Source organism: Pristiophorus japonicus, chromosome 21, assembly GCF_044704955.1.
Source record: "Pristiophorus japonicus isolate sPriJap1 chromosome 21, sPriJap1.hap1, whole genome shotgun sequence".
Lineage (NCBI taxonomy): Eukaryota > Metazoa > Chordata > Chondrichthyes > Pristiophoridae > Pristiophorus > Pristiophorus japonicus.
Window position 1 is genome coordinate 63,737,457 of NC_091997.1, and position 9,214 is coordinate 63,746,670.

At 51.6% G+C, this 9,214-nt stretch overlaps 1 non-coding gene across 1 annotated transcript; it reads right to left on the reverse strand.

The window, feature by feature from the left end:
• Positions 1-301: 301 nt before the first annotated feature.
• On the reverse strand, positions 302-406 carry LOC139234270 (U6 spliceosomal RNA). The gene has a single exon (XR_011588310.1). It is a non-coding gene; the product is annotated as a U6 spliceosomal RNA (small nuclear RNA).
• Between the last annotated feature and the right edge of the window lie 8,808 nt (positions 407-9,214).

The following is a 9,214-nucleotide window of genomic DNA, read 5'->3' on the forward strand; positions in this document are numbered from 1 at the left end:
CATGAGACATAAATCTACTTTCTCAGCAAAATGATTTGTATTTGCAGACATTCCCCCTCCCCCCGGGAGTTGTACAGGACTAAGCCAGGCGTGACAAACACAGGCAAAACACAACGTGCTTTGGGTCAGAATTAATTAGAATGTATAACAAAATTGCAGACAATTATTTTTTGCTGCTAAGTTTGTCAAAATGAAGCAAGGTAGAAATTATTGAGTGGAAACTATTATAAACTAATTGCAGCCGAACCTTCAGAATATCAAAAAACTGGGAAAGGCAGATTGACAAATTGAAACTCTTTTTGGAAATATGGAACGCTTCACGAATTTGCGTGTCATCCTTGCACAGGGGCCATGCTAATCTTCTCTATATCGTATTGAAACCAAGCACAGCTCACCTGAAGGTGATTCAATCGGATGTGGAACTCGCTGCTACAGGGAGCGTCTGAGGCCAATGGCGGAGATACATTTACGTGGGGGGCTGGATAAAGAAATGGGGGAGAAAGGAATAGAAGGTTCTGTTTCTGTGCTGTGAATTCTAAGGCCTGGAAATGAGCGTCGGGCAATGGCATACAACAGGCGATAGCGGGCGTGCAACAGGCGATATAGGACATGCAACAGGTGATAGCAGGCATACAACAGGCGATATAGGACATACAACAGGCGATAGCGGGCGTGCAACAGGCGATATCGGGCGTGCAACAGGCGATATAGGACATGCAACAGGTGATATCAGGCATACAACAGGCGATATAGGACATACAACAGGCGATAGCGGGCGTGCAACAGGCGATATCGGGCGTGCAACAGGCGATATAGGACATGCAACAGGTGATAGCAGGCATACAACAGGCGATATAGGACATACAACAGGCGATAGCGGGCGTGCAACAGGCGATATCGGGCGTGCAACAGGTGATAGCAGGCATACAACAGGCAATAGCGGGCGTGCAACAGGCGATATCGGACAGCGGGCCGTTATACGCAGTGCCTGATATTACACGGTGCAGTATAACGACCGCCGATCTCAATCCACCCATTCTGCCCCAGCGCCCGAGACCAATTTCCAGCCCTGTGATTTTAGTCAATCCATGATAACTGAGACACACGAAGCATCACCGATCACAGACCAACGTCAGTGCGGCTTGGGCCTGGCTCGGGATCCTCTGGTAATTCTGGAAGAGGCTGGAGACAGACGCAGTGTGCGGTATCAATGGCTGTGTCCGCCCCTGTGACCGGCGGCTGGTCCCATTACATCCCGGGGTTAACCTTCGGCCTGGTGACCGTTCACCACCCAACCCACAGGAGGCGGGCGTCACTGAGCGTCTGTGGGGAGCGATGGGCACAACGACTGACCACCGAATCCTCGCCATTCTTCATCTCACAATCAACTCAGTCACTCAATTCTCCCCGTTATTATTTGTTTACCCAAAGGGCATCTAAAACATCATCGAAGGACTCTTTATTGAAAGTTTGAACTCTGCGCACACACTCGCACAGATCTTACCTGGTCTGATAGAACGGCCCACGTCATTTATATGTCTTGGACACTGAACTTGTGTTAGGCAATTGGAAATATATCAACAGAATTGGAATTGTTGGAGTGTTGAACCTAATGCGACAGTGTAGAGGGAGCTTTACTCTGTATCTAACCCCGTGCTGTACCTGCCCTGGGAGTGTTTGATGGGGACAGTGTAGAGAGAGCTTTACTCTGTATCTAACCCCGTGCTGTACCTGCCCTGGGAGTGTTTGATGGGACAGTGTAGAGGGAGCTTTACTCTGTATCTAACCCCGTGCTGTACCTGCCCTGGGAGTGTTTGATGGGACAGTGTAGAGGGAGCTTTACTCTGTATCTAACCCCGTGCTGTACCTGCCCTGGGAGTGTTTGATGGGACAGTGTAGAGGGAGCTTTACTCTGTATCTAACCCCCTGTACTTGCCCTGGGAGTGTTTGATGGGGCAGTGTAGAGGGAGCTTTACTCTGTATCTAACCCCGTGCTGTACCTGCCCTGGGAGTGTTTGATGGGCAGTATAGAGGGAGCTTTACTCTGTATCTAATCCCGTGCTGTACCTGCCCTGGGAGTGTTTGATGGGACAGTGTAGAGGGAGCTTTACTCTGTATCTAACCCCGTGCTCTACCTGCCCTGGGAGTGTTTGATGGGACAGTGTAGAGGGAGCTTTACTCTGTATCTAACCCCGTGCTGTACCTGCCCTGGGAGTGTTTGATGGGACAGTGTAGAGGGAGCTTTACTCTGTATCTAACCCCGTGCTGTACCTGCCCTGGGAGTGTTTGATGGGACAGTGTATGCGCTGGTTCAGTAAGCTGTGTGAGATTTGCTGACTGTATTTTGGGTCACATTGAGGGTAGCACTGTGACCTCACTGAAATGCCAAGTGGATTTGTTTATATTCAGAGTGGGAGATTGAGGAGAAACCTGCTGCCTGGATTACCCTTCCCTGTGTCCTGTGATAAATCTCGTGTCTTTCTCTTCTACTGAGCATCTCCTTTGCCTTTCGTATCGCTCAGTTAATCGGCTATTGATTTCTGTCTCACTTGGCTTCTCTGGAGCAAGTGTTGAACATCCAGATTCTCAGTGGCCTTACACCAACACAGATCCACGTTGTGATTGTGCTGAAAACTTATATCAATATCTCGTGCAGTGGTGTTTGATGGGACCTCTCTCCGTCTCAAACACAGAGCCTCCCAGGGCAGACATTCCCGCTCCCTCCGAAACCTCGCTTCAATCACACTTGGTACTCATTCTTTCTTTATTCTCCTGTAACATCCTGTGAGACATCGCTGGGTGTATGTAGAGCAACGTAGACACAGGAGGAGGCCATTCAGCTCTTCGAGCTTGCTCTGCCGTTCAGTGGCTGATCTGTATCTCAACTCCATTGGCTCCATATCCGGCTGGGGTGAAGTGTAGAATGTTTCAGTGTAAGGGGTATCGCAGTTGTGTGGGGCAGACTGGTTGGGCTGGGTGCTCTTTACCTTTCTGCCATTGTAAATTGTCCGTAGGCATATATGTAGCCTTCAGGGCTGTTGACCGAGGGCCGTGTGGCTCTGTCGGTCGGTGTGGACACGATGGGCCGGAATGGCCTCCTCCTGCACTGTAAATTTCTATGTTTCTATATCCCTTGATATCCTGACCCAACAAAGATCTGCCTATCTCAGTCTTAGAAGTTCCAATTGACCTCTGTCCTCAAAAGCTTTTTGAAGGAGAAAGTTCCCGATTCCCACCGCCCTTTGTGTGAAGAAGTGCTCCCTGACATCACCCCTGAACGGCCGGGCTCTCATGTTAAGGTTCTGTCCCCTTGTTCTGGACTCCCGCCACCAGAGGAAATGGTTTGTCTCGATCCACCCTGGCAACATCTTTAACACCTCGATTACATGAGCATTTGAAGCACCCAGTGCAGATCACCCCTCAACCTGCTAAACTCATGGTAAGTGTGGTCAAAATGTTTCAGAGTTCTGCAGAAAGTCGAACTCTTGTTTGGGGCTCCAGTTGTTGGCACAAACGATGCTCAGATTCAGACACTGAGTTAGACTGGTTAAAGATAGCTGCATCGCTAGCATTTCTTCGGATATGCCAAAATGCTTCACAGCGAATGAAGTACTTTTGAAGTGTAGTCAGGAAAATAAGGCAGCCAATGTAGCACAGCAAGATCCCATATTCAGCAAAGTGATAAATGACCAGAGCATCCGTTTTTGACGGTTTTGGTTGAGGGATAATTGTTGGTCAGGGCACCGGGAGAACTCTCCTGCTTCCCTTCCAATAGTGCCGCGGAATCTTTTCTACCCAGTGACTGACCAGTGACTCCTCCGGGAAGGAATGTTGTTCAGGATCTCAGAGCAGCTTCTGTCCATCTTCTAATCCTGCCTCCAGACCTTTTACATTTACCGATTGAACAGGGAGATCAGACCTCAGTTTCACCCCTCAACTGCCCCTCCGTCAGTGCAGCACTCCCTCACTACCGCCCCTCCGACAGTGCAGTATTCCCTCAGTACTGCCCCTCCGACAGTGCGGCACTCCCTCAGTACTGTCCCTCCAACAGTACAGCACTCCCTCAGTACTGACACTTCTCCAGTGCGGCACTCTCTCAGACCTGCCCCTCGAACAGTGCAGCACTCTCTCACTACTGTCCCTCTGACAGTGCGGTGCTCCCTCAGTACTGCCCCTCCGACAGTGCAGCACTCCCTCAATACTGCCCCTCCGACAGTGCGGCACTCCCTCAGTACTGCTCCTTCGACAATGCAGCAGTCCCTCAATACTGCCCCTCCGACAGTGCGGCACTCCCTCAGTACTGCTCCTTCGACAATGCAGCAGTCCCTCAATACTGCCCCTCCGACAGTGCGGCACTCCCTCAGTACTGCTCCTTCGACAATGCAGCAGTCCCTCAATACTGCCCCTCTGACAGTGCGGCGCTCCCTCAGACCTGCCCCTCCGACAGTGCGGCGCTCCCTCAGCACTGCACTGGGAGTGTCAGCCTAGATTTACGTGCTGAAGTCCCTGGAGTGGGACTTGAACCGAGGACCTTCTGACCCAGAGGCGAGAGGAAATCGCAAAACCAAATACAACGTCGAGACTAAGATCGCCATGCTACTCCTCGCCAGAAGAGCAGAGCAGAGTGAGAGCCCGTTAAATGACATTGTGAAGGGCAGGCACAATAAACACTGGCGCAGCAAGTTTAAAAATGAATTTTTATTGTTTTTAAATTGTAGCGAGTAAGAGAGAAATTGTCGGGAAGTCGTGTGGAGCTGAAAGCAGCATCTGATCGGAGGAATCAGTGAGAATGCTGATGTGGCAACTTGTACCTACCCCCACACACTGCCTCCAGCGAGTGCTGGCGGGGCACTCACTGGGAAATCAATGTCTTGCTGCCAGCCACTAATTTCAGCAGCAGATTAAAAGCTTGTTGTCTGTTTGATGATCGTGCTCCCAGCTCCCGCCTCCGAGCTTCCGTATCCGACAGACATATGGGCAGTAACCAGAGGGGCCCTTCTTTTCCCCTTTACTGCACATTGAGCGACTGTCTGGGCTTGTACCGGCCGGCTTCGGTCTCGGGACGAGGAATGTCTGACTCCAGTCCCCAACCACCAGTTTGCAGCAAAATTAATTCCCTTTATTAACCCTGGGTTCGGCTCGCTTCAAGCTGCTGATTTGAGTGAAATCATGACGGAGGTCATGCACTTAACCCCGATTACTGGTTAAAATCACAACAGAAAGGTGGGCACAAGAAGGTTTAATGGACATGTATAAATGCAATCAAAGTTACCGAGCATTTGAGCAGCAACTCATTAATGGACTGAGTTAATTAACAGCATGGATAGCAAAGGTTACAAAGGTAAATCAGTGTATGATACTGAGTATTAACTATAGCACTGGCCAGGATCTGACATTATAAATTGGTGAGAGGGGGAGGTGCAGGGGCGAGAGGGTGTGTGGGGTAGGGGTAGGGGTGAGGGGGATGGGGAGGGTCTTGGGTGAGGGGGTAGGGACAGGGGGCGAGAGGGAATGTGGGGTAGGGGTGAGGGGGTCAGAGGGTAGGGGGAGAGTGGGATAGGGGAGAGGGTAGGGAATAGGGGAGGGGCGAGGCAGTAGGGGCCGGGGGCAAGGGGGTAGGGGCAGGGGGCATAGAGGAAGGGAGGTATGGGGTGGGGCGAGGGAGGTAGGGGAGCGAGGGATTGAGCGGGGTAGGGGAGGGGTGTGTGGGGCAGGGGATGAGGAGGGTGAGCGGGATAGGGGAGGAGTGGGGTAGGGGAGAGACAAGGGGGTGGGGGATGGGTAGAGGGGGGTAGGGTAAGGGGTGAATGGAATAGGGGAGGGGTTGGGGGGTGAGGACAGGGGCCGCAGTGTGACTTACTGACACCGGGTACAGTCCCAGCTCCCGCCGATCCCTATCCTAGTGCGGAGCGAGAGTCGTGTGGGGTATGGGGGGAGAGGGCAGGTGAGGGGGATAGAGGGTGTGGGGATAGGGGGGTGTGGGGGCTGTCGGGGGAGGGGGATGGGGGAATGGGGTATGCGTGGATGGGGGAAGGTTTAAAACAGACAGTTCCGAGAAGTTGCTGCCGATGCTGTTTAACAGCTTGCGCCTGTAACAGAGGATCGGCAGTTATTTCCTTGAGGACGTCACTGGGAGAGTGCCAAGTTCGGATGATCTAGATGGTGTCAGCAACATTACAGACAGAACTTTGCATCAGGGTGTTAAAAATAGCAGCAGAGCAGTTTCAGCCAGTGCAGTGTGGGTGAGGACTCAGCCAAGATCCCATCATTCTCCCAGCAGCTCCACGAGGCGCCGAGAGATTTCACCGTACACAGACAAATGGAACGGGAAAAAACGCTGAGTTGCGCTAATCAGTTTATGTTCCAGCAGTAAACACGCTTTGTACTGAGAGGAATCGAGTGCCAGTCCGCGGGCGGGGGGAGATTGGGCGTCAGACACCAATCAACTAATAGCCAACTCAGCCAGAAATCTGGTGACAGTTCAGTCTGTCGCTCGCAGCCCCGTTCTCCGGAGAGTCACGAAAGGTTAAGGGAGGTGTTCAAAAGTACAAAGGCTTTTGAAACTGTCTCCAGTGGCTTGTGAGTCGGTAACCAGAGGACACAGAATTAAGACGATTGACAAAAGAACCAGAGCGGAGGATGGGGAGAATGTGTTTACGCAGCGAGTTGTTGCGATCGGGAACGCGCTGCCTGAAAGGGCGGTGGGAGCAGATTCAATCGCAACTTTCAAACAGGGAATTGGATAAATACTTGAAGAGGGAACATTTGCCGGGCTGTGAGGAAAGAGCGGGGGGAGTGGGACTGATTGGATCGCTCTGTCACAGAGCCGGCACAGGTTCGACGGGCTGAATGGGCCCCTGCTGTGCTGCAGCATTCTGTGATTCCATGTTTCTGGGGAAAGGGGTTGGTATCAGAAAGGCGCAAGGTTTGGGATTGAAGGCATTGAGCTGGGGAAGGTGAGGGTGAATCAGCCAGGACTCCTAGCCCTGTGATTGGGCTAGAAAATACTCCAGTGCAGATATGGGATGAGAACAGAATTAGGCTCGGATGTGATGCCCCACATGGTCAAGCAGTCTTGTGTCTCCAGCAGGCTCACTTCGATAGATGGGTACATATTCTGGTGATCAGGGAGCATTTACAGAGTGTTGCCTCAGGAGATTAAACGAGTGGGACAGGGCACGTGTAAAACTCCGGCACCCGAGGGAGCTGGACTGCCCACAGGTCTCCCTCATGCCACCCAATCCTCCCCTTTAAGGGCAAACAGCTGCCCCTGCCTCACCAACAGTCCGCCTTACCCCATTCCAATCGGAGACACCCCAATGCAGAATTCAGCATGGATGTCGCACGCTGGGTTATGAGGTGTGCCTACACTGTGGGAGGGGTTTATAGGGTGTGTTACACTGTGGGAGGGGTTATGGGGTGTGTTACACTGTGGGAGGGGTTTATAGGGTGTGTTACACTGTAGGAGGGGTTATGGGGTGTGTTACACTGTGGGAGGGGTTTATAGGGTGTGTTACACTGTGGGAGGGGTTATGGGGTGTGTTACACTATGGGAGGGGTTATGGGGTGTGTTACACTGTGGGAGGGGTTCATACGGTGTGTTACACTGTGGGAGGGGTTTATAGGGTGTGTTACACTGGGAGGGGTTATGAGGTGTGCCTACACTGTGGGAGGGGTTTATAGGGTGTGTTACACTGTGGGAGGGGTTATGGGGTGTGTTACACTGTGGGAGGGGTTTATAGGGTGTGTTACACTGTGGGAGGGGTTATGGGGTGTGTTACACTGTGGGAGGGGTTTATAGGGTGTGTTACACTGTGGGAGGGGTTTATACGGTGTGTTACACTGTGGGAGGGGTTATGGGGTGTGTTACACTGTGGGAGGGGTTATGGGGTGTATTACACTGTGGGAGGGGTTATGGGGTATGTTACACTGTGGGAGGGGTTTATAGGGTGTGTTACACTGTGGGAGGGGTTCATACGGTGTGTTACACTGTGGGAGGGGTTATGGGGTGTGTTACACTGTGGGAGGGGTTATGGGGTGTGTTACACTGTGGGAGGGGTTATGGGGTATGTTACACTGTGGGAGGGGTTTATAGGGTGTGTTACACTGTGGGAGGGGTTATGGGGTGTGTTACACTGTGGGAGGGGTTATGGGGTATGTTACACTGTGAGAGGGGTTTATAGGGTGTGTTACACTGTGGGAGGGGTTATGGGGTATGTTACACTGTGGGAAGGGTTATGGGGTATGTTACACTGTGGGAGGGGTTATGGGGTATGTAACACTGTGGGATGGGTTATGGGGTATGTTACACTGTGGGAGGGGTTATGGGGTATGTTACACTGTGGGAGGGGTTTATAGGGTGTGTTACACTGTGGGAGGGGTTTATGGGGTATGTTACACTGTGGGAGGGGTTTATGGGGTATGTTACACTGTGGGAGGGGTTATGGGGTATGTTACACTGTGGGAGGGGTTTATGGGGTATGTTACACTGTGGGAGGGGTTTATAGGGTGTGTTACACTGTGGGAGGGGTTATGGGGTATGTTACACTGTGGGAGGGGTTTATAGGGTGTGTTACACTGTGGGAGGGGTTATGGGGTATGTTACACTGTGGGAGGGGTTTATGGGGTATGTTACACTGTGGGAGGGGTTTATAGGGTGTGTTACACTGTGGGAGGGGTTATGGGGTATGTTACACTGTGGGAGGGGTTTATGGGGTATGTTACACTGTGGGAGGGGTTTATAGGGTGTGTTACACTGTGGGAGGGGTTATGGGGTATGTTACACTGTGGGAGGGGTTTATGGGGTATGTTACACTGTGGGAGGTCCCGCACTGGATTAATGATGAGTGTTTGCTGATCGATGCGGAACAATTCGAGGTCACCATAGTAACAAACAGGACCGGTGTGTATCATCAGTCAGGTTGGGAAGCTCCAATATTGGGAATGAGTTCCAGCTGTTTCCACTGAACCTAATGTAGTTACCATAGCAACTGTTGTTTAAATCACTGCACGTCTAATTGATTTCAGATTTTATCGTGTCCAGAGCTGTGTCGACATTGAAATAAATATTGCGCCCGGCTCCATTCTGGGCAGATACAAATATTCCTCGTTCCACAGCAGAGATTCCCCACCGATCGGATTTGTTTGGTCTCCAGGGGACGATGCACTGGTCAATTCCTGTGGGTTAGGCCTAGGGGTTAGAGGTTCGAGGTTA